Genomic DNA, 25,267 nt, shown 5'->3' with positions numbered 1-25,267 from the left:
GTCGGACTTAAATTAAGGTCTCCTAGCACAGTGATAGGAACACTACCACTGTACCACAAGCACCCTAGACAAGCAGCGTAAAACAGACGCAAAAACTGATATCAGCTAACGAGAAGCTTTACTCATACCGTTCAAGCAGTCTCCCAGTGAACCAATGTGGAGCAGTATTGAGTTGGACTATTTTGCATGCCTAATAAAAGCAAGTGTCATGAAAGAGACCAACAATTAATTAATGGGAATGTAAGGCATAAAAATTTCATATGAAAGTAAGGAGATGTGATCCCTCCAACCCCAATTTATTTTTTAATACAAATTATTTAAAATATAGACTGCCATTCTATATATTTTACTAATTCTGTTGCTATACTTGCTATAGTAATAGTTGTTCCAATTATGCTATGGTAGATGTTGTACAATGGGTCCTTACGACTGTCACCTCGGTTAAAAGTACATGGAATAGATTTGCTGCCACCATTGTACTTTTAAGTCGGGATCTAAAATACCTGTCGACCCTTGTGTGGTTAAGGGACACCATTTGTTATCGAATGAGAAGAGGCTGTCATCTGAAATTTTTGTTTCTTTTTTCATTCATGGGATGAGGGTGTCGCTGGCTAGGCATTTATTGCCCATCCCTAATTGACCAGAGGACAGTTAACAGTCAGTCACATTGCTGTGGGTCTGGAGTCACATATGGCCAGACCAGGTAAGGACGTCTAAAAGACGTTAGTGAACCAAATGGGTTTTTCCAACAATCAGCAATGGATTCACAGTCATCATTAGATTCTTAATTCCAGCTACTTGTTGAATTCAAATTTCACTGTCTGCCGTGGCAGGATTCAGACCCAGGTCCCCAGAACATTGTTTGGGTTTCTGGATTAACAGTGCAGCAATAATACCACTACACCATTGCCTCCCCAAAATGCAATTTATTGTGTGATAACAATCATGTACAAGTCAGTAAGATTATTAAGGAAACCTGGATAGTAGGTTTTCTCCTTTTGAGATCCAGAGTTGCTTTTCCACCCATGTGTGTATGTCATCATCATATTGAATGGCGCTTAAACCTTTCAGAGCTAAGTATCTTAAAATTGTAGAATGCATAAATGCAGCATGAAGTAAACATGCAGTAAAGATAGAATGGATTCAATGAGGCACTTTTGACTGATTGATTTGATTTATTGTCATGTGTACCTAAGTACAGTGAAAAACTTTGTTTATGAGCATTATAGGCAGATCATATGAAGCAAGGACATACAGATCAAAGGATGAAAAAGACTTGAACAGAATGAGACATACAGATTACACTGTACATGATGTGAACAAGGCAAGAATAAGATTAACAAGATCAAAATTATTTGAATTTAGAGAATCCGTTGATCAGTCTAATAACAACAGGGAAGAAGCTGTTCTTGAACCTGCTGGTGTGTGTGTGTGTGTGTTCAAGCTTTCGTATCTTGTGCCTGACAGAAGAGGTTGTAGGAGTCCATTACCAGGGTGGGAGGAGTCTTTGATGAAGTTGGCAGCCTTTACGTGGCAACAAGAGGTGTAAATGAAGTCCATGGATGGGAGGTTGGCTTCCATGAAGGTCTGGGCTGTGCACACAACCTTCTGTAGTTTCTTACAATCCTGGGCAGAACAGTTATCGTACTAGGCTATTATGCACCCATACAGTATGCTTTCTATGGTGCATTTGTAATAGTTAGTGAGTGTCCTTGTAGATATGCCAAACTTCCTGAGCCACCAGAGGAAGAAGAGGCATTGTTGTGCCTTCTTGACCATTGCATTGAAAAGTCCAGGACAGGTTGTTGGTTATTGTCACTCCTCGGACATTGATGCTCTCAATCCTCTCAATCTTCACTCCATTAATGTAGATGGGGTGGGGGGGGGGGTGGGTGGGGGCTGCTCTCCTCCTTTACTGCTGAAGTCAAATTAAGTTTCACATGGATTGCATTAAGCATGCAATGTCATATCAGAAAGACATTTCTAGGCTATTCAGGACAGCTGTCTGCAAGAATTTTTCACAGAATCAATAAGGAGGGAGGTCATTTTGACTTAGTAATGTTATTTTATAATCACCATAATATGTTTAGGCTATAATTTGTGTCGGAAGCAAGAACTGACTGGCGTTTGAGCTATGGGCAACTTCTGACTTTGCTGATGCCATTGCCATGGAATGAATTGATGCTCCTCTGAAAGTTAGCCAAATATGAAGGAACATCCATGATGCATAATTCATTTTTATAATGATTTCCTGGCTGAGAACTCACACTTCTGAGGAGATTTGTAGACCAACCTTTCCATGTACCACTTCTGCATTTTGCCAAGTGAACATCCAGCAAGTCATAGTAACGCAAAGTTCAGAATAAGAGCAGCTGCTTCCTCTGTAGCCCCTCATAAAGCCCAACTCAAAATAACTTCAACAGGGGAGTCTAGACAATGATTAATCCTTTGAGCACTCCCAGCCTTACTCCATTCCAAGCCACGTCTGCCATCAATGGGTTCTAACGCCTTAGAATGTTGCTGCAGTGTCAGCACATTTCATTCTGACACACAGAAAGCAATGCTGAAGCTATCTGTGGTTCTGTCACTGATATATCAGACCACAAAACACCAAGCCCTCGCTGTCATTGTCATTCCTGCCAAGCTGTTGATCGACCACACATGGGTGACATAAATACTGATCTATGTACTTTTTAAAAAGATTCACTCATGAGACATGGACATCATTGGGCCAACAATTTTTTATTTGCCCCTAGTTGCCCTTGAGAAGGTGGTGGCGAGCTACCTTCTTGAACTGCTGCACATCATGTGCTATTGATAGACCTACAAAGCTGGTAGAGAGGGAATTCCATTATTTTGGTGCAGTCACATTGTAGAAACAGTGATATGTTTCTAAGCCAGGGTCGTGAGTGGCTTGAAGTGGAGCTTACAGCTGAATTGAATTGATTTGAGTTGAATTAGCTTTATTATCACATATTCAAATGAGTACAGTGAAAACTTTGCAGCCATTACAATTACAGCCATCTTAGGTACAAAGGTAACAAAGTGTGAAGCTGGATGAACACAGCAGGCCAAGCAGCATCTCAGGAGCACAAAAGCTGATGTTTCGGGCGTAGACCCTTCAGCAGAGACCTAGGTACAAAGGTACCTAGGTTCAGATAGATTAGATTAGATTAGATTCCCTACAGTGTGGAAACAGGCCCTTCGGCCCAACAAGTCCACATCGCCCCTTCAAGCATCCCACCCTGACCCATCCCCCTATAACCCACACACCCCTGAACACGATGGGCAATTTAGCATGGCCGATCCACCTAACCTGCACATCTTTGGACTGTGGGAGGAAACCAGAGCACCCGGAGGAAACCCACGCAGACATGGGGAGAATATGCAAACTCCACACAGACAGTCACCTGAGGCAGGAATCGAACCCGGGTCCCTGGCGCTGTGAGGCTGCAGTGCTAACCACTGCATACTTAAGGTCAAACTCTTAAGAAGTAAAACAAAATTTGGAAAGCAATAAATAGTCCAACATTATTGGTCATAATAATAAATTAGAAAAATAAAGAAGTAAAATGTTCAAAAAATCAGTTTTTCCGACCCAGTCCATGCTGGCATCTCGTCTCAAGGGAGACCTCCACTGCCTCACTGCTGCCAGTACCGGACTAACCAATGTAAAAGTTGCCCCACTTTAGGTTTCATCTCTTCATCGTTGGGCCCATTTCACTGATGCTGCTGAACACACACATGCCCCACAAACAAGAATTCTGGGCTCCTCTGCCGCTTCAGTTGCAAATGCTGGTGGTGTTCCCATGTATCTGGTGTCACAGTCCTTCTAGATGATCATGGCCTTGCGTTTGAAAGGTTCTGTCTAAGAACTGTAGTGAATTTCCACAGTTCCCCTTGAAAATGGTATGTGTTGCAGCTACTGAGCATCGGTGATGGAGAGTATGAAAGTGGTGCCAATCAAGCAGGCTGCTTTGAGTTGGATCGTGTCAAGTTTATCAAGTGTTACTGGAGCACTTATCTTGGCAAGATGAAGTATGCTATCACTCTCCTGACTTGCGCCTTGCAGGTGGTGGACAGGCTTTGGGGAGTCAGAAAGTGAATTACTTGCTGCAGCATCTATAGTCTCTGACCTGCTGTTGTAACCACAGTACTTGTATGGCTAGTCCATTTCAGTATCTAGTCAACGTTAATCCCCAAGATATTGATAGTGGAGGATTCAGTGATAGTAACACCATTTAATGTCAATGCACGTTGGTTAGTTAGCCTCCTATAGGAAATGATGAATGCTTGGCATTTGTGTAGCACCAAAGTTACTTGTCACTTATCAGCCCAAGCCTGGATATTGTCTAGCTTCTACGTTTAAACATAGATTAAGGAATCATGAATTGTGCTTACATTGCGCAATCATCAGCCAACATCCCCACTTCTGACCTTATGATGGATGGAAAGTGGAGGGAAGGTCATCGATGAAGTAGCAGAAGATATTTTGGGCCTAGGACACTACCCTGAGGAACTCTTACAAAGATGTCCTAAAGCTGTGATGACTGACTTCCTCCAACAATCACATCTTCGTATGTTTTGGGTATGAATCCAACCAGCAGAGGGCTTTCCCTCATGTTCTGATTGATTCCAGCTTTGCCCAGGGCTCTTTGATGGCAGATTTAACATTAAGTCCAAATATAGTCCAAGGGCTGTCACTTTCACCTTACCTCTGGGATTCAGCTCTTTTACCCATGTTTAAAATGAAATCAGGTGCTGAGTGCCCCGGTTGAACTCAAACCGGACATCATTTGCACATTACAATCACGTGCACTTCCATGTCTGGCCCTATGGTGACTTTACAGTTAAGGAGGTTGGTTAGCTCAGTTGGCTGGCTGCTTGGCTTGCAATGCTGAATGATACCAAAAACATGGGTTCAATTCCTATTGCTGGCTGAGATTACCATCTCCTTGTCACCTTCTCCCCTCATCTGAAGTGTGGAGATCCTCAGGTTAAACTACCACTAGTCATCTTGAGCTCCCGAGTGACAGCAGCATTTTCAGAGGCAACATGTCTGTAGAGATGGTGAGTTGGCCTGTGAGGCATGGAACAGGACTCTCACTTCCATGTGGAGCAGGCCCCTGACAGCAGTATGGCGTGGGTTGGGAAGACCGGAGTGGGTCACTCTGTTGGTGGCGTGGCATGGCCTGTGCAGCCCAGAGTGGAACACTCCCTGCAGTATGGTGTACTGGGAAGCTCGGAGTGGGACTCTAGTGGTGGTATGCGGCGGAGAAGAAAAAGTTGGACTGTCTTTGAGTTTTTTTAAAAATTTTATTCTGCGAATGGTGCTTATGTATGAGTGATGGTACACTCTTTTCACTGTATTTTATATTGAATGCATGTGACAATCAAGGATATTCTGTTCTATTCTCAACAAGCATCTATTTGTCTGTTACAATGTCAGGATAGCTGAAATAAGAAGCAGCCAGGAGAGTCAGGACACATGCTGTCCAAGCCTTAATGACCACAACCTTGAATTTCTTGTCCAGGCAGTCAGCAGCAAGAAGAACAAACCCTTACTAACAGGCTGTAAGATGTCTGCCATTATCACCAAGAGAGTGTGAATGCAGATCTCACAGGTGGCCAGAGCCCTCTAGGAAGCTTTAGTGAGCTTTGGTACAGTGCTGTAAGTGGCACAAGTAGGTCAGGTTAGTGAGTCTTCTACCTATTCTATTACAATGTATAGTATAAAAAACATCTTGGAGACAGAGGGCACATGCTGATCCCCAACCTTGGAGGAATGCCTTTGTCTCTGAAACAGCATCAGATGCAAGTGGTGCCATTGTAAAAGATACTACTTCAAACAGTGGAGGTAATTCTCTTTACATGGATCAAATGTCTGTCTCTATTCCTCTTCTTGTAGATGTAAGAGAAAAAAAGCACATAACACCAGAGAAAGCACCAGAGTGATATTCTAAACCTGGGGTCTAAAGATCAAAGTTGACCTCCTTCAGTGGTCCCCAGCTTCACAAATGCCAGTCTTTAACCAAATCAATTTGCTCCATGTAATATCATGAAATGGTCAGATACCACAGAGGCAATGGGCCTAACAACATTCTGGCAATATTACTGAAAATTTGTGCTCCAAAACACGCCACAACTCTAACCAAGCTGTTCCAGTGTCGTCACAACGCTGACATCTACCTGACAATTTGGATAGTTGCCCAGTATTACGAAAGAAAGGTCGACCACCCCCCCCCCCCCAGCACTCTGATAATTAAAACTAAAATACCCAACAAAATTTGTATCGCCATGTAATGTTATAAAAGGGGTGGTTAAATGAAAGAAATCCCTGATACTTACATTATAATCAACAAGTAATAATTTATCTAACTCTAACAGTAAACAAATTAACCAAACTACTAACAAACCAAACAATTTCCCCTTAACTACTAACTATTCCAGAATAAACACAATTCTAATGGTATGCTGCTCCAAAAGATATAAGTCGCACATATATAACCCAAATTAATAAGAAAAATTAACTAAAACTTAGTCTCTCAAAGTTACAGCCTGGATAAGTCTTCCAAAATGTTCTTTGCCTTATCCACTGTCCTCCAGTCAGGAATGCCTTCCCCTGTTGAATTCTTGTGTCAGGAATATTAGCTAAGAGTGCGATGGTTTTCTGAGCGCTTAGAGAATTTTGTGAGAGCCAGTTATTCTTGCTTTTATATCTGAGAGCTGTTCTCTTGGCAGATGACAGTTGACTCTCACACCGATTTTCAAATGATTTCTTCTATTATACCCTTGATTACCTATTAATTTCTTACAATAGGATTGGTGCAACGTTGTCAAAACCATCAGATTTAAGTTTAAATGTGTTTGGTATCCAGAGCCTGGTTTAAATTAATTGGTTAAATTCAAAAACCTGTTGTCTTGGTAAAAATGCTGCTTTGCCTGCTAACAGTGTAACCTTTTGATACAATATTTCAATTTTGAGAACTCTCTGAGCAGCGGCCTCTGCCTACAGACATTTTTAAATTTCCAAGCCTAAAAACACATCATCTTTTAAAGGAACCACACACTCTTGCTCTCTATCATTTTACAACCATCAAGTTGTAACATCACCTGCCTTAAGAAAAAAAAGAACCGTTATGAAAAGTTAATAAAATGTGAGGCTGGATGAACAGAGCAGGCCAAGCAGCATCTCAGGAGCACAAAAGCTGACGTTTCGGGCCTAGACCCTTCATCAGAGAGGGGGATGGGGGGAGGGAACTGGAATAAATAGGGAGAGAGGGGGAGGCGGACCGAAGATGGAGAGTAAAGAAGATAGGTGGAGAGGGTGTAGGTGGGGAGGTAGGGAGGGGATAGGTCAGTCCAGGGAAGACGGACAGGTCAAGGAGGTGGGATGAGGTTAGTAGGTAGCTGGGGGTGCGGCTTGGGGTGGGAGGAAGGGATGGGTGAGAGGAAGAACCGGTTAGGGAGGCAGAGACAGGTTGGACTGGTTTTGGGATGCAGTGGGTGGGGGGGACGAACTGGGCTGGTTGTGTGGTGCAGTGGGGGGAGGGGATGAACTGGGCTGGTTTAGGGATGCAGTAGGGGAAGGGGAGATTTTGAAACTGGTGAAGTCCACATTGATACCGTATGGCTGCAGGGTTCCCAGGCGGAATATGAGTTGCTGTTCCTGCAACCTTCGGGTGGCATCATTGTGGCAGTGCAGGAGGCCCATGATGGACATGTCATCAAGAGAATGGGAGGGGGAGTGGAAATGGTTTGCGACTGGGAGGTGCAGTTGTTTGTTGCGAACTGAGCGGAGGTGTTCTGCAAAGCGGTCCCCAAGCCTCCGCTTGGTTTCCCCAATGTACAGGAAGCCGCACCGGGTACAGTGGATGCAGTATACCACATTGGCAGATGTGCAGGTGAACCTCTGCTTGATGTGGAATGTCATCTTGGGGCCTGGGATGGGGGTGAGGGAGGAGGTGTGGGGACAAGTGTAGCATTTCCTGCGGTTGCAGGGGAAGGTGCCGGGTGTGGTGGGGTTGGAGGGCAGTGTGGAGCGAACAAAGGAGTCACGGAGAGAGTGATCTCTCCGGAAAGCAGACAGGGGAGGGGATGGAAAAATGTCTTGGGTGGTGGGGTCGGATTGTAAATGGCGGAAGTGTCGGAGGATGATGCGTTGTATCCGGAGGTTGGTAGGGTGGTGTGTGAGAACGAAGGGGATCCTCTTGCGGCGGTTGTGGCGGGGGCGGGGTGTGAGGGATGTGTCGCGGGAAATGCGGGAGACGCGGTCAAGGGCGTTCTCGATCACCGTGGGGGGAAAGTTGCGGTCCTTAAAGAACTTGGACATCTGGGATGTGCGGGAGTGGAATGTCTTATCGTGGGAGCAGATGCGGCGGAGGCGGAGGAATTGGGAATAGGGGATGGATTTTTTGCAGGAGGGTGGGTGGGAGGAGGTGTATTCTAGGTAGCTGTGGGAGTCGGTGGGCTTGAAATGGACATCAGTTACAAGCTGGTTGCCTGAGATGGAGACTGAGAGGTCCAGGAAGGTGAGGGATGTGCTGGAGATGGCCCAGGTGAACTGAAGGTTGGGGTGGAAGGTGTTGGTGAAGTGGATGAACTGTTCGAGCTCCTCTCCCCTTGCCCCACTGCATCCCTAAACCAGCCCAGTTCATCCCCTCCCCCCACTGCACCACACAACCAGTCCAGCTCTTCCCCCCACCCACTGCATCCCAAAACCAGTCCAACCTGTCTCTGCCTCCCTAACCGGTTCTTCCTCTCACCCATCCCTTCCTCCCACCCCAAGCCGCACCCCCAGCTACCTACTAACCTCATCCCACCTCCTTGACCTGTCCGTCTTCCCTGGACTGACCTATCCCCTCCCTACCTCCCCACCTACACTCTCTCCACCTATCTTCTTTACTCTCCATCTTCGGTCCGCCTCCCCCTCTCTCCCTATTTATTCCAGTTCCCTCTCCCCATCCCCCTCTCTGATGAAGGGTCTAGGCCCGAAACGTCAGCTTTTGTGCTCCTGAGATGCTGCTTGGCCTGCTGTGTTCATCCAGCCTCACATTTTATTATCTTGGAATCTCCAGCATCTGCAGTTCCCATTATCTCTCATTATGAAAAGTTGTTTTTTTTTCATAATCTTAATGCCATTATTACTAGGTACATAGGACATTAATCTGGAGTTACACAGTTCATACTAATTCCGTGTACATATATATAACATCGAACAGTACCATTTCTATCTTATATACACATTTTCCTTTTAAACCCACAATAACGCATCTGCAGTAACATTTTCACGACCCACAACACGTACAGTTTGTAAATTAAATGCTTGTAGCATAAGACTCCAATGAAATAGCCTGGTGTTCTTGTTTTGATTCTTTCCAAAAATGTCAAAGGGCTTTGATCAGTGTACAGTGCGGTGGTTAACACTGCTTTTCAGTTCTCAAATGCCTCCTGGTATTGTTCTGTGCACTGAAATTTCATGTTCTTCTCTAACAAACCCAGCAACAGTGCCAACACACTACTAAAGGTTGGTATAAACTTACAGTCAAACCCACTTACTTCCAAAAATCACAGCACCTGTTTCTGTGAGGATGGTGTTGGAAATTCCTCGATGGCCGACATCTTCACATTCCTCAGAGTCATCCTTCCATGTTCTACCCTAAAAATATCACTTCCGCCTTCATGAATTCTGTCTTTGCCAAATTTATGACCATTTTTGCCTTCTGTAGTCTCTTAAAAAGCTCTGCCAAATGCACCATGTGATCTGTCCACAAATGGCTAAAGATCACTCAGCCATCTATACACGCAGCACAATTAGTCAATCCTGCCACAACTACATTCACAACTCTTTGAAATGTGGCTGGTGAGTTCTTCGTTCCAAAGGACATTACTTTGAATTGATCAAGCCCTTTTGGGGTTACAAAAGCAGAAACCTTTTTTGCTCTCTCTAACAAAGGTACTTGTCAGTAACCATAAAGTATGTCCAACTTTGTGATGTAAGTGGCTTCTCCAGCTTTGTCCACTCAGTCCATTTGGGCATGAGTCTGATTTTTGGTCATGGAATTAACCTTCCAATAATCTATGCAGCATCATTAAGTACCATCAGGTTTGGGATCCAACATGATCAGCGAGCTCCACTCATTCTGATTCAGTTTGATGATGTCTTCTTGGTGCGTTGCTTCCACTTCCTTCTGTACCTGTGCTGCTTTGAGAGGATTAAGACTGTAGAGATGTTTTATTGGAACAGCATTCCCTACTTCCACCTCATGAACTGTGGCATTAGTCCTCTCCATTTTATCTCTACATATGCCCTCATAATACTGCAACAAGCCTTTCAATTCAGCTCTCCATTCCTCAGACAGATAGCTTACTACCCTACCCCATTCTTTAAGGACTTCCTCATTATTCAATTTATTCTGAGGCACATGAAAATCCAAATCATTTGAATTTGATTCCTCGTCCTGAGTGTCAGTAATTAATACACGTTTCTTTGGGTTCCTTTCCCATAGTAAGGCTTCAACATGTTCACATGACTTTTCTGATATTCTTTTTCCTATCTGGCATCTTTACCAAATAACTCACCTGATTTAACTTCTTCTTAATCTGACAGGGTCTACAAAACCTTGCTGCGAAGGGATCTCCTACCACTGCTAACAACATCAATACTTTACCACCATGGGCAAATATACAAATGATTTCTTGTCTGCCTCTTGCTTCATTAGATGCTGTGCCACCTTCAAATGTTGTCTCGCGAATTCACCTACTCTGTTTAATCTTTATCTCACCTCACAGATATAATCCAACTGTGAGATATCTGACTTTGGACCTATCAGCTTTTCCTTAATTAATTTTAAAGGTCCTCTTACTTTGTGTCTGAATTCAAATGCAGTAAACTGAGTTTATTGATTTGTAGCATCTCTAATAGCAAATAATATAAAAGGCATACCTTAATCCCAATTATTTGGGTAATCCTGGCAATAAGTCTTCAGCATTGTCTTTAGGGCCTAATGCCACCTTTCCAATGTTCCCTGGGATTCAGGATGGTATGCACTGGATTTGAAATGTTAGATGCCTAAACTATCCATGACCTCCTTAAACAATTTAGCAGTAAACTTAGATCCTTGGTCCGACAGAATCTCCCTGCGTAGTGGGTAAAGAAAGCAAGCAACTCCTAAGCCTTTTTTGCCTTGACATTTGTAATAGAAATGCCTCTGGAAATCTGGTAGACACATCCATTTTGTTTAGCAGATACTGGTTCACAATTTTGGTTTTAGGGAGAGGCCCAGTTTTCTGTCATAACCTATATGAAATGTGGGAATTGGCAATAAAGGTACTTGTTTTATTACTGCCTATGGTTTTTTATTATCTGACACATACGACAGTTACAGCAAAATTCAACCACATATTTATGTAATCCAGGTCAATAAAAATGCTTCTGTATCTTAACCTGAGTTTTCCTCATCCCTAGATGACCTCCAAAGGTAATTTGTGTGATAGTCGCAATACTGTATGCTACCAGCAACACAATCTGGTGAACTTCCACCCATTTCTCCTCTGCACTAACCTGCCAAGGTCTTCATTTCCACCTTAGGATTTTATTCTTAATGTAATAACATTCTGGAATACATTTGATTCTTTTATCCAGGAGGCTTTATGATATAGAGATAATGGGAACTGCAGATGCTGGAGAATCCAAGATAATGAAATGTGAGGCTGGATGAACACAGCAGGCCAAGCAGCATCTCAGGAGCACAAAAGCTGACATTTTGGGCCTAGACCCTTCATCAGAGAGGGAGATGGGGTGAGGGTTCTGGAATAAATAGGGAGAGAGGGGGAGGCGGACCGAAGATGGAGAGAAAAGAAGATAGGTGGAGAGGAAAGTATAGGTGGGGAGGTAGGGAGGGGATAGGTCAGTCCAGGAGGTGGGATGAGGTTGGTAGGTAGGAGATGGAGGTGTGCCTCGGGGTGGGAGGAAGGGATGGGTGAGAGGAAGAGCAGGTTAGGGAGGCAGAGACAGGTTGGACTGGTTTTGGGATGCAGTGGGTGGAGGGGAAGAGCTGGGCTGGTTGTGTGATGCAGTCGGGGGAGGGGACAAACTGGGCTCGTTTTGGGATGCGGTGGGGGAAGGGGAGATATTGAAGCTGGTGAAGTCCACATTGATACGACTGGGCTGGAGGGCTCCCAAGCAGAATATGAGTTGCTGTTCCTGCAACCTTCGGGTGGCATCATTGTGATATAATTATTTTATTGTCTCACCTTTTTGTTGTAACTCCATTAGTCTTTCAGAACTAAACACGCCTGCCTGATCCTGTATAATGAAATGAGGCTGGATGAACACAGCAGGCCCAGCAGCATCTCAGGAGCACAAAAGCTGACGTTTTGGGCCTAGACCCTTCATCAGAGAGGGGGATGGGGTGAGGGTTCTGGAATAAATAGGGAGAGAGGGGGAGGCCTACCGAAGATGGAGAGAAAAGAAGATAGGTGGAGAGGAAAGTATAGGTGGGGAGGTAGGGAGGGGATAGGTCAGTCCAGGAGGTGGGATGAGGTTGGTAGGTAGGAGATGGAGGTGCGGCTTGGTGTGGGAGGAAGGGATGGGTGAGAGGAAGAACAGGTTAGGGAGGCAGAGACACGTTGGACTGGTTATGGGATGCAGTGGGTGGAGGGGAAGAGCTGGGCTGGTTGTGTGGTGCAGTGGGGGGAGGGGACGAACTGGACTGGTTTTGGGATGCGGTGGGGGAAGGGGAGATTTTGAAGCTGGTGAAGTCCACATTGATACCATTGGGCTGCAGGGTTCCCAAGTGGAATATGAGTTGCTGTTCCTGCAACCTTCGGGTGGTATCATTGTGGCACTGCAGGAGGCCCATGATGGACATGTCATCCAAAGAATGGGAGGGGGAGTTGAAATGGTTTGCGACTGGGAGGTGCAGTTGTTTATTGCAAACCGAGCGGAGGTGTTCTGCAAAGCGGTCCCCAAGCCTCCGCTTGGTTTCCCCAACGTAGAGGAAGCCACACTGGGTACAGTGGATGCAGTATACCACATTGGCAGATGTGCAGGTGAACCTCTGCTTAATGTGGAAAGTCATCTTGGGGCCTGGGATAGGGGTGAGGGAGGAGGTGTGGGGGCAAGTGTAGCATTTCCTGCGGTTGCAGGGGAAGGTGCCGGGTGTGGTGGGGTTGGAGGGCAGTGTGGAGTGAACAAGGCAGTCACGGAGAGAGTGGAACTGCACCTCCCAGTCGCAAACCATTTCAACTCCCCCTCCCATTCTTTAGATGACATGTCCATCATGGGCCTCCTGCAGTGCCACAATGATGCCACCCGAAGGTTGCAGGAACAGCAACTCATATTCTGCTTGGGAGCCCTCCAGCCCAATGGTATCAATGTGGATTTCACCAGCTTCAATATCTCCCCTTCCCCCACCGCATCCCAAAACGAGCCCAGTTTGTCCCCTCCCCCGACTGCATCACACAACCAGCCCAGCTCTTCCCCTCCACCCACTGCATCCCAAAACCAGTCCAACCTGTCTCTGCCTCCCTAACCTGTTCTTCCTCTCACCCATCCCTTCCTCCCACCCCAAGGCACACCTCCATTTCCTACCTACTAACCTCATCCCACCTCCTTGACCTGTCCGTCTTCCCCGGGCTGACCTATCCCCTCCCTACCTCCCCACCTATACTCTCCTCTCCACCTATCTTCTTTTCTCTCCATCTTCGGTCCGCCTCCCCCTCTCTCCCTATTTATTCCAGAACCCTCACCCCATCCCCCTCTCTGATGAAGGGTCTAGGCCCAAAACGTCAGCTTTTGTGCTCCTGAGATGCTGCTTGGCCTGCTGTGTTCATCCAGCCTCACATTTCATTATCTTGGATTCTCCAGCATCTGCAGTTCCCATTATCACTTATGCCTGATCCTGTACCTGTTTCAGTTTTCCCTTTACCATTTCATCAATATTTTAACTTCTTTACCTTATCCCCCTGTTCTTCCTGAATAAGGTTTACTCAGTGGTAAAGTCTTTGAAGAAATCAGGCACTATCTTACTATCCAGCCCGTGACTACGCTGCGTACTATCCTGCAGCGCCTTGACCTCTGTTGCGATATCCTTCTCTACCTCAACTAATCCCACTGTTTAGCCTTTTTTTTACCACATCCTTTTAGTGCCTACCTTAGTCCACTAGCACTGTGACTTTGTGTGTCCCACTGTATAACAGTGGAAACACCTGATGCTTTTCACCTTTTTTTCATCCTCTGGGGTTTCTTTTCTCGCACCTGGTAAAGTGTTCCCAATGTGGTCATTTTTTTTGTTTTTCATGGAAGAATCTCCCTTTTACCTAATTTCTATCCCTCACGGAATAAAATTGTTGTTAGAAGCTAGATTTTGATTTATCCACGAATGTATAATCATCCGCCGCCTCTGTAGCTCTTCTCACCATTTTAACTTTCTCTTCCCAAACACAGATTATTATCATTTCTGTAAGTGGGTTCTGAACATCTCCAGCAGAATAATCTCTCTAAGATCTTCATATGTCTTTTCTATCTAGCGAGTTTTCTATCTGTAATGCTCTCACCCATTTATCAAAGTTGCTATGCTTAATTCTAACAAACTCAACATAAATCTGACCTGAGATTGTAGGAACTGCCAATGCTGGAGAATCTGAGATAACAAGGTGTAGAGCTGGATGAACCCAGCAGGCCAAGCAGCATCAGAGGAGCAGGAAAGCTGATGTTTCAGGCCTGGACCCTTCTTCAGATTTTTTCTGGACAATCCATCTGGTGAGCCAATTTCCCAAATTTTGGTAGTGTTTTGATATGTTTGTATATATTGCTACCAGGTCTTTGGCTATGATAGGTTTGCTCTTCATCACTCTCCTCTTCACTAAGCCTATCTTCTACCTTCATTTCCATTCTTTTAAATTGACTTTCTTGTTTAATTTGCAATTTCCGAATTTCAAACTCTCTTTCTTCCTTTCTTCTCTCTGTTTTTCCTTTTCTTCTCCCTTTTTCTTTTTGGCTTTCATCTGCTTGTAACCATAATTCTCTCTCTTCTTCCCTTTCTAACTTCAATTTTCTAATTGTCAATTTAACTATTTCTAACTCCACTGCACTTCGCTGTTTCTATGGTATACCTAAATGCTTGACTAACGCCTTTATAATTCTTGCCCTGAGTTAAACCCAAATATAGCCGGTTTGCTAAGTCTAAAATTATATCCTGTCTCTGTCTTTTTAAACTTTCTTGTCAAATTTGGGAAGCATTCTCAAACCCCAGAATCTGTTTAGCAATATTAAGAGCCATTCCCCCCATTTTTGATTTAACCAACCATAAGTAACCAAAATTAAACAGATTTTCCACTTTTCACCTACATTTTAATTTAAAGATCTGGGACCTGAAGCCTCAAGTCTGTTTAAATCTGTTGGTATCTTTCGTACCCAAAATCTGTCCAAATTTGTTCATATCTGTTCATGTCCCATACACAAACCGAACAGATCCTGGATTCAAGCCCCCAATCTGCTAAGAAGAAGAGGTCAACCCCTCTGATAACTAAAACTGAAACACCAAAGAAGCTCACCTCACCTCATAATCTGTTAAAAAGGATTGGTTAAATGAAAAAAAAATCCCTGATACCCATTTTATAAACAATAACAATATATTTATCTAACTATTAACACTAAACAAATTAATCGAAATAATAACAAGCCAAACAATTCCCCCTTAAACACTAACTATTCCGGAATAATCATAATTTTAACGGTATGCTCTTCCAAGAGATATAAATCCCACATATATAACCAAAATTATTGAAAAATAATTTAAAACTTAGTTTCTCAAAATTACTGTCAGGATTAGTCACCCAGAATATTCTTTGCCTTCTCTGCAGTCCTCCAATCAGGAACACCTTCCTCCTTTGAATTCTTGTGTCAAGAATGTTAGCTAAGAGCACCGCTGTACCTTTATCATAGAATCCCTGCAGTGTGGAAACAGGCCCTTCGGCCCAACAAGTCCACACCGAGCCTTGGAGCATTCCGCATAGACTCATTGTCCTATAACCCACCTAATCTACACACCCCTGAACACTACAGGCAATTTAGCATGGCCAATCCACCTAGCCTGTACATCTTTGGACCTTGGGAGGAAACCAGAACACCCCAAGGAAACCCACGCAGACACAGGGAGAATGTGCAAACTCCACACAGACAGTCGCCCAAGGGTGGAATTGAACCTGGATCCCTGGCACTGTGAGGCAGCAGTGCTAACCACCAAGCCCATTTAGATTAGATGATGGTTTTCTGAGAGCTTAGAAAATTCTGTGGGAGCCAGTGCATGCAGACTTTTTTTTAATCTCCAAGCCAAAAAAACACATTATCTTTTAAACAAACCATGCACTCTTCCCCCCATCATCGTACAACCATCAAATTCTAACATCCTGCCTTCCAATCCACAAATACTCTATCCAGCTTCAAAACACCAGATATGTCCTGTACATAAAAAGCAGCATAAATCCAACCTGACCAATTTCTGCACCAGTCTACTCTCAACCATTTGTTAAGTAATGGTAAGCGTCATCAATAGCGACATCAAGCAATACTTGCTTAGCGACAACTGACTGTCTTCCACCTGGTTTCCGCCTGGCCCATCCAACTCCTGATGTGGTTATAGTTTTGGTCAAACATGGGCAAAAGAGCTGAATTCCAGAAGTGAGGCAAGAGTGACAGCCTATGGATAAATGTCCCTGGATGTCAAACGTGGCATCAAGGAACCAAGCTAGCTTGGAAACAATGAGAATAGGGGGTGAACTCTTCACTGGTTGGAGTCATATGTGGCTCAAAAGAAGATGGTAGAGGTTGTTTTAGGAGGGTCATCTCAGCTCCTTGACAGCCTCAGAGGAGTTTGAGGATAGTGTTATGATTTTCCCTCCATCACAAAGTCAGAAGTGGAGATTTTTGCTGATGATTGTACAATGTTCAGTCTCATTCGTGACTCCTCGGATATTGAAGCAGTCCATGGTCAAATGAAACAAGATCTGGACCATATCCACGTTTGGGCTGACAAGTAGCAAATAACATTGACACAATACAAATGCCAGGCAATGACCATTTCCAATATGAGACTATCTAATCACCACCTCTTGACATTCAATGGTGTTACCATCATTGAATGCCCCACTATCAACATTCAAGGGGTCATCATTGATTAGAAACTCAACTAGGTTCATCCTTAAATAGTGTCGTGACAAGAGCAGGTCACAGGCTAGGAATACAGCAGCAAGTAATTCACCTCCTGACTCCTCAAAGCCTGACCAGTGTTGATAAGCAGAAGCCAGGAGTGTGATGGAACTCTCCCACTTACATGGATGAGCTGTGCTCCAACAACATTTCAGAACAAAGCAGCCCACTTGATTAGCATCCATAAATATTCTGTCCCTCCACCACTGATGCTCAGAAGCAGGAGCTAATATTATTTACAAGATACACTGCAGAAATTCATCAAATATCTTTAGATAGTATTCTCCAAAACAGAATGACTTCCAAACAGCAGGACAAAGGTAGCACATACAGGAACTCTGCTATCTGCTAGTTCTCCTCTAAACCACTCACCATCCTGGCTTGGAAATATGTCATTTCTGAAGAAGGTCCTGACCCGAAACATCAGCTTTCCTGCTCCTCTAATGCTGCTCGTCCTGCTGTGTTCCTCCAGCTCCACACTGTGTGATTTCTGATTCCAGCACCAGCAGTTCTTACTATCTCTGAATGAGTTGTCACCATTTCTTAACTGCCACTGGGTCAAAATCCTGGAATTCCTTCCCTAAGGGCATTGTGAGTCAACCCTCAGCACGTGGATTGCAGCGGTTCATTACCACCTTCTCATGGGAAAATTGGGCCAATCAATAGATGTTGACCAGCCAACAAAACCAAGTTCCACAAGTGTATAAAAAGCAATATAGATTCTGAAGTGTCTTTGGATATCACTAGATCGCCGTCTAGAGAAGATCTTATTGACTACAAGTTCCCCATTCCAGCTGTTCATGGCCATAGGCAAGGTATCAGACCAGATTAGCTCAGCAGGTTGAATGCACTAGGGAATGTGGTGACATAGTGGTCATGTTACTGGGCTAGTAATCCAGGATCCCAGGCTAATGTTCTGCAGATATGGGTTCCAATCCTGCCATGGCAGATGGTGAAATTTGAATTCAGCAAAAAAATCATGTTGCATCTAATTATGTGATCACAATCAAATTGTTGTTAAAATCCCTTTAAGTTCACATCTTTACTAGTCTGACCTACATGTGATTCCATACCCACAATCGTAAGATTGACTCCTAACTGCCCTTCAGCCTAGGGTTAGGTAGTACATGCTAGCCCAACTAGGAATACCCACACTCCATGAATGGATTAAAAAAGGCATCAGTTGACATACTTTGCACCTTGGTGATTCAATGTGCAGTTCTGGATTTGGTTACTGGTTGAGGAACACAGCACAAGTGTGTAGGAGGCAAATGTATCAGTGAACAATGAAGAAATTCTGTATTTTGTTATGTCTTACTACAGTGGACAGAGGGGTATTTTGCACTGTTTTACCCTTAGTAATTTTCGAGCCCTTCTTAAGACTGATGACAATTCATGCCGTATCTGCTTCTTCTCTAAGGTTTTCATGTCCAGTTACATTGGAAAATATGGCATCATGCTGATTATGCTTTTTAAACAAGTGTTTTCAGTTGACCAATATACAATTGTCCTTCCTGTCAAGGTGCTCTGGTTTCCTCCCACAGTCCAGAGATGTGTGGGCTAGGTGGATTGGCCATGCTAAATTGCCTGTGATATTGAGGGGTGTGTAGATTAGGTGGGTTATAGGGGGATGGGTTTGGGTGGGGTGCCCTGAGGGCCAGTGTGGACTTGTTGGGCCAAAAGGCCTATTTCCACACCGTAGGGATTCTATGATACTGTTGCTACATTATGTAGGTGCCCACTGCTGCTAACATATAATAATGGGCATCTAAACTAAATCTTCAAAAGAATGCTGCTGTCCGCCATATTTTAATAGAAAAAATCCTTACCACTGTTCTTCATATCAAAATGATGTGTCAGAGAAGCTTTGGGTTGTTTCTGCCACCAATACTTCTTGCTGGTACTGATACCATGCGGGAAAGGATTCCCATGCCAAGAAGATGGACTGAATCCTGGCCAACAGTAAATGGCTTTATTACACATTGTTTAATAATTATATCATTATATTATACATTATACATTATATTATACTACATTATATCTGAAATATATTACGGCACCTTATGGGGCATTTGACTAAACTTCAAAAAAAATTCTGAATTTAGTGTATCAACAGGCTTTAGATAATAAATTCATCACTGTGCATCAGTTCACAGTTTAGTGTGATTGAATTGTTTTACTTTATGTAAAGAACTTAAATTTGGACTGACATAACAAATTTTTCAATAAACTTTGTAATAATATGGCCAGAATCTTTTTTCTTTCCAATGATATCTTGTACTACCATTTCATAAAATATATTTACAATACATGTAAACATTAGTTATGTGAAGCTCAAATAACTGAGGCTGGTATTTTTTGTAGCAGTAAATGATGCAGCATGTTTAAAAGCTAAAGAATGAAATTAATTTGATGGCTCAGTCTGAAACAGTTTCTTTTGCAAAGAAATCAAGTCTGCAAACTTAACAGTGCAGACCAAGAAGATGATGTTCAGAATCAGAGTCATGTGCAAAAGTGAACTGTAGTTCAAACAATATAAACTGCAAGTTGGTGGGATGCTGTTAGGTTGCTGATCCAAACTAACTTTTCTCCCTATGTCCATCTTCCCTTCCCTGTTAAATTCTCCCATGTTGTATTTGAGTGCAAACCAATGTTTTAAAAAGTTTTGTTTGACTTCTTTGTACTCTGTGCGTCTATTTATAAAGCACAACATTGCATGAGCTTTTATTTTAAATCACTTTCTCAATCTATAATCAATGCTTTGTGCTCAGACGCTCTGGATCTCGGAATTCCAGTACCCCCTGTAGAATTAAACTTTTTTGTTTGTATTGACATTCCTTCTTCTTCCACATAGAATCTATCACTTTAGACTTGTCTGCATTAAATGTCATTCACCTCATGCTCCTCTGTTCTACCGATATGTCCATATCTTCTTGATATCTATCAGTATCCTCCTCATAGTTCGTCACACTCCAAATTTTTTGGCCATGTACATAAGTCATTTAAGGACAGAGAGAGAAAACAGTTAATAAAACATGCAGTATTGGAAGTTTCATTAGTAGGAGCATTGGACTAATCTTATGGTATTCTGGCTAAGTGTCAATTTTGTGAAGTTTCATGGAGTGTTTCTTTCCGTGAGATCTAGTAATATTTCTTGCATTTTCATCTCAACCCTACCCTATTAACTATCCACATTCCCCCAATGGCAACCCTTTTGTCCGAGACTAGCAGCATTGTACCATCTCACCTTACCCAGAAGAACTTGCCTCTGCCAGCAGATCTGAAACAGATTGATATCCTGGAACCCAGACTGCACCTGGACAAACAATGTCAGTCCAGAGGTGCCCTGCATGGTTCATGACATTTGCCCAAACATGACAAAATAAGGGGAAATTGGCTTTCCACTTTGAGGTAGTCCCTGGTGGATGGATTGTGCCCTTTTCTCCCTCACCAAACTCCTCTCTCTTTCTCACTCTCTCTCTTCCCACTGCAAGCCTGGTCTGAGGTGGCAGCTCAGTTCATTGCAATCTCAATGATCTGGAGAAGTACCCAGCAGTGAAGGAAAGGTCAATAAGCTTCTTTGTATGGCCAGATAAGTGCCATTGTCTTTTTTCTTCTCCCTCACAATCATTCCATTTCTGCAACCACTTCTCACTGAGGCTCATGCTATATCTGTCTCCCTATCATATACGACATCTTCCCTCACTTGCTATCATCCACCTAAGCCTTCCTCCCTCCAAACCCTGCCTGGTCTGTGTGCTGCCAGTTCAGTCGCTTAGCACACCATATTTCTCCCAACAGCAACAACAGCTGTGCCTCCTAATTTCATCTCACTCTGTTCCTCCCCTTCTCTCTTCACAGGAGAAAACAGCTCGCAAAAGGGCTGTAAGAACTGAGATGGGCGAATGGGCTACAGTTCCTCAATACCTATGAAAGGATCTTTACTCTGATCTGATAAAGTGACCAACAAGTGGCCAACATGTCCAAGTCTCTGGACTGATCTTGGAGGCTGCCTTGACCTTTTGTACTCAACCCCTAACTGAAGGCTTGACTTAAATTGAACCTTGACTTGGCCAAGGACAGCTGACAACCATAATAAACAGAGATAACAATGTGTAGAACTGGATGAACAAAGCAGGCCAAACATCATCAGAGGAAGGTTACTTTTCGGGCCTAGACCCTTCTTTTTTTTCCTGAAGAAGATGCTGCTGTGTTCATCCAGCTCTACACCTTGTTATCTCAGATTCTCCAGCATCTGCGGTTCCTACTATCTCTGAAACAACCGTAACAAACACATGGACTGAAGCTGTTCAATAAAGCAGCTCACCACGGCCTTCTCAAGGACAACTCAGAATGGACAACAAATGCTGGCCCAGCCAATGACCCCCATATCCCATGAATGAATTTTAAAAAAGCATTTTCACCTCAATTCTGTGTTAAGCTGGTAGCTCTGGGTTGGGGCAGGAGAGGGGCATGAAGTGCAAGAAGGCAATGCTGAGATGCTGTCAGTATCCAGGTAGGCTTAATATAAGTGAGTGCTAAGAGAGCAAGCAAACAGCCCTGAGGTGCAGTCTATTCAATCCATGAGCTGGTTCCCTATCCCTGCCCGTAACCTGTCTTTGCAACAGCATATCAATTCTAGTTAAAGGTGTACCTCGAAGTCCAGCTTTAAAATGCAGATGCAACCTGTAATGGATTAGAGAGATGCCACAAAAGTCTTGAGAGGCTAGCTGGTGTCTGATGCCATCATTTACGGGCTTTAGCTGAATTTGGCAGGCTCCTAAAGTCTGCCCTGAGATATTATTCCTGGATATCAAAAATAGCAGTCCAGAAGAACAAACAGTGAGTTGAAGTAGTCAGATGCATAGTCTGACTTTCATAGTTTTCTCGCAGCAGGTCATAGGACAGGAGGCTGCATTTTAACAAAGTGAGATTTGCAATTAATGAGGCAGGCAACAAACAATCATTCCCACTGATTGGAATCTCTCTGCTTCTGAGCAAGCATCCAGATGCCCAGAGCTATGTTTGAAAATGCAGTAAGTTATTGTCAACATTGAGAAAAGTCTCATCGAACTACTCATGCAATTGTCCCACGTTTCTTGCCATGGCCCAATTCATTCAAGCCCCTACAAGATTTCAGCCATAGAGCTTTAGTAAAAAAAATTATTAATTGAATGTGAGTGTCACTGGCTATTCCAGTATTTATTACTAGTCCTTAGTTGTCCATGGCTAGGCGCAGGTGAGGTGCATTCTTGAACTGTTACATTCAATTTGTTATAGGTAGACCCACAATATCACCAGGGGATGGGAGGGAATTGTTCCAGGATTTTGACCTAGGACATTGAAGAAATGTTGATATATATCAAAATCAGAATGATGGGTGGCTTTGAGGGAAACCTTTCTGGCAATCGTATTACCATGTCTTTGTAATGTTGCCATAGTCCCAGAGGACCAAGAAGCCATTCTGTCATTAGATAGTCAGAGAGACAACTGCTCATGGTTTCACCTGAGAATCACCATGCCTCATGTTAAGGGTGATGTTGAGAAGGAGAAAACGTATTGGTAACCATAGCCATTATATAAATTGAATCTGCACTATCGTGCTAATCTGTATCACAAATTAACCGACTGAACTAACTGACCCCCACAAGTGCACACTTCTGCTACTGAACATTGGTGATTGATTGAGTGTTTGCAGATGTGTTGCCAATCAAGCAGGCTACTTTCTTGAGGATGATGTCGAGTGTCTTGAGTGTTGTTGGAGCTCCACCCATCCAGCCAAGTGTGGAGTATTCCTGACTTGCACCCTGTAGACAGTGGATAGCCTTTGGGGAGACACAAAATGAGTTTCTGCCTGCAGGACTCTGAGCCTCTGAAGTGCTCTTGCATCCTCAATATTTAGCTACTCCAGCTCGTCCAGTTAAACTTTTGTTTTATGGTGTGATGAAACTATGGCTTTAAGAATTGTATTTTTTCCCTTTTTTAATATAAAGAGAGGTTAAGACAGGTAATGAGCTGTCTGCTCCAAGTCAATAAAGTAAACAACTTGTGAGGCCTTGGGTTTTTTTTAAGTTGGCACGGTAGAAGCATGTAATGGGTGGAGTCAGGTTTCCAATGAGCCAGGGTTTTTATTTAGCTTTCAGTAGTTGTTGGGGTTTTGAACTTGGCTGTGGAAGGTGTTATTCACATCGCTCTGTTACAGCTAAAAGCTAAAAGATGTGCTGAGATACCCTCCAAGGCAAGGCTTCATAGCTTAACTGTAGTAGCAACTTCAGATTGAAAAGTGTTGATACTTCTGACCTTTTTAAAGCTTACTTCACCTTCCAGTAAGCTACTTCACATTCCTGGGTCCATTTTCACAGTTGGCTTTTCCCCAGTAACCGATGCAAGGGCTTTAATGTGGTTGCCACGTCCAAGATGAACGTGCCATAATAAATGACAGATTCCAAGAATGATCTTAGTTGAGGCAATTATCTGCTATAGGGGCATTAATAAACTTGTATTTGTCCCTATTTACCTGCAGGTTGTGCAGTTGCAATCTTTTTAGAATTCCCTCTAGATTTTCAGATGCTCCTGCTTAGAGGATCCAGTAATCAAAATATTTTCCGGAAAATATTGGACTCTCGGCAACCCAGTTAATATTTGATCCATGGCCCTCTGGAACAGAGCCGACACTGACGACGCCAAAAGAAAATCGTTTGTAGCAAAGGAAGTCACTTGTAACAAAAATGTCCCCTGTTTGTCACTATCATCACTAGCTGTCTGTGACTCCTTTGTGACCCCATCTGTAGGGAGGCCTCCAACAGATCCATTTTTGAAAATTTCTTTTACCCCTGCCTGTCGCATGAATAGGGGTGTATTGATCTGCATTCAGGACTGAGTTGATAGTGACCTTAAAATCACCACAAATCTTCACCTTGCCATTTATTTTTAAGAGAGAATCGGGGCACTGCTGCGCCCATATCCATTTTCATTTTTGCTGTTTTCCTGTCTCTTTTGGGAAGACCCCAGAGAAGATCAGCTTCACCCTTTGCCATCAGTATGTTTAAGGAGAAATACGCTGATTATGGGCCTTTGGCTTCTCCTGCACACCTGGCTGACTTCCTGTCTTTTCCCTGGCTGGTGGCATGTACCTTATGCCTTGCTCTCTGGCTCATCTCCTTTAGACATTTCTTCTCTTGGTTGAGTTGTACCTGGTGATTTCAGGCAATATGAGCCACCCACTTACATTCCTGGCATTGGGCTTCTCGAGTCCAAGACATTGACTCCATTTTTCCACATTGGTGGCATTCTACAGTTGATACCTCAATCTGCCAACTTGCCACTATTTGATGTACCCAGGCGTCATGAGTCAACTGATTTGCTTTGCTGTGGCCACCTCCATCAAGGTAGCAATTTCAAAAGCTGTCTTGAAATTGAGGTCTCTCCTTGTTAGTAGCTTCCATTGGATAGGTTTGTATCAGAGGCCATAAAACCAAATGGTTCGGCAAGGCATCTGGAGGAACCCTCTGACTTCACAATGTTCTGCTACTTCTTTAAGGCTGCTACAAATTGAGCGATAGACTTTCCTTTGTTCTGTACCAACTTACAAGGTTCTTACAACATGAATCATCCACATTAAATTTATAGTAACGTGCAGTTGAAAGATTCATGGCAAGGTTACAAATTTTTCATGTTTGTCAAGTCTAGCACTCAGCAATTTGTGGACAGTTGGAATTTATGATGTCTTTCACTTTTACCAAAAATTATAAGATACAAACAAGTAATGATGAACACCATTCATTTGCCGTAAACCCTTGAGTCAATACAATGTCTGTTGTTATAAGAATCTTAGGTAGACATTGCTTGAGGATCATTGCTGTTTTAAATGTGCCAGTTTCATGTTGAATCATTTGGAAATTGACCAACTAATTACTCCAACTATAATACTCTAATTTTAGTGGTTTACTCCAAGCTTAAATTTAGTTGATTCAACCTCTTAAAATTCACATTTTCTGGATATTAAAATTGTTTTTATTTCGATCTACATATCTAACTTTTTCACCCAAAAATATC

At 43.3% G+C, this 25,267-nt stretch overlaps 1 protein-coding gene across 9 annotated transcripts in view; it reads left to right on the top strand.

Annotated features, from left to right (window-relative positions):
* Positions 1-25,267, top strand: part of c2h10orf67 (chromosome 2 C10orf67 homolog) — a 247,269-nt gene that overhangs the window by 126,116 nt on the left and 95,886 nt on the right. The window lies entirely within an intron of this gene.

The sequence above is a fragment of the Stegostoma tigrinum genome, chromosome 2, assembly GCF_030684315.1.
Source record: "Stegostoma tigrinum isolate sSteTig4 chromosome 2, sSteTig4.hap1, whole genome shotgun sequence".
Taxonomy (NCBI): domain Eukaryota; kingdom Metazoa; phylum Chordata; class Chondrichthyes; order Orectolobiformes; family Stegostomatidae; genus Stegostoma; species Stegostoma tigrinum.
Note: the sequence above shows the minus strand (reverse complement) of the source record. Positions and strands in the feature narration are given on the sequence as shown.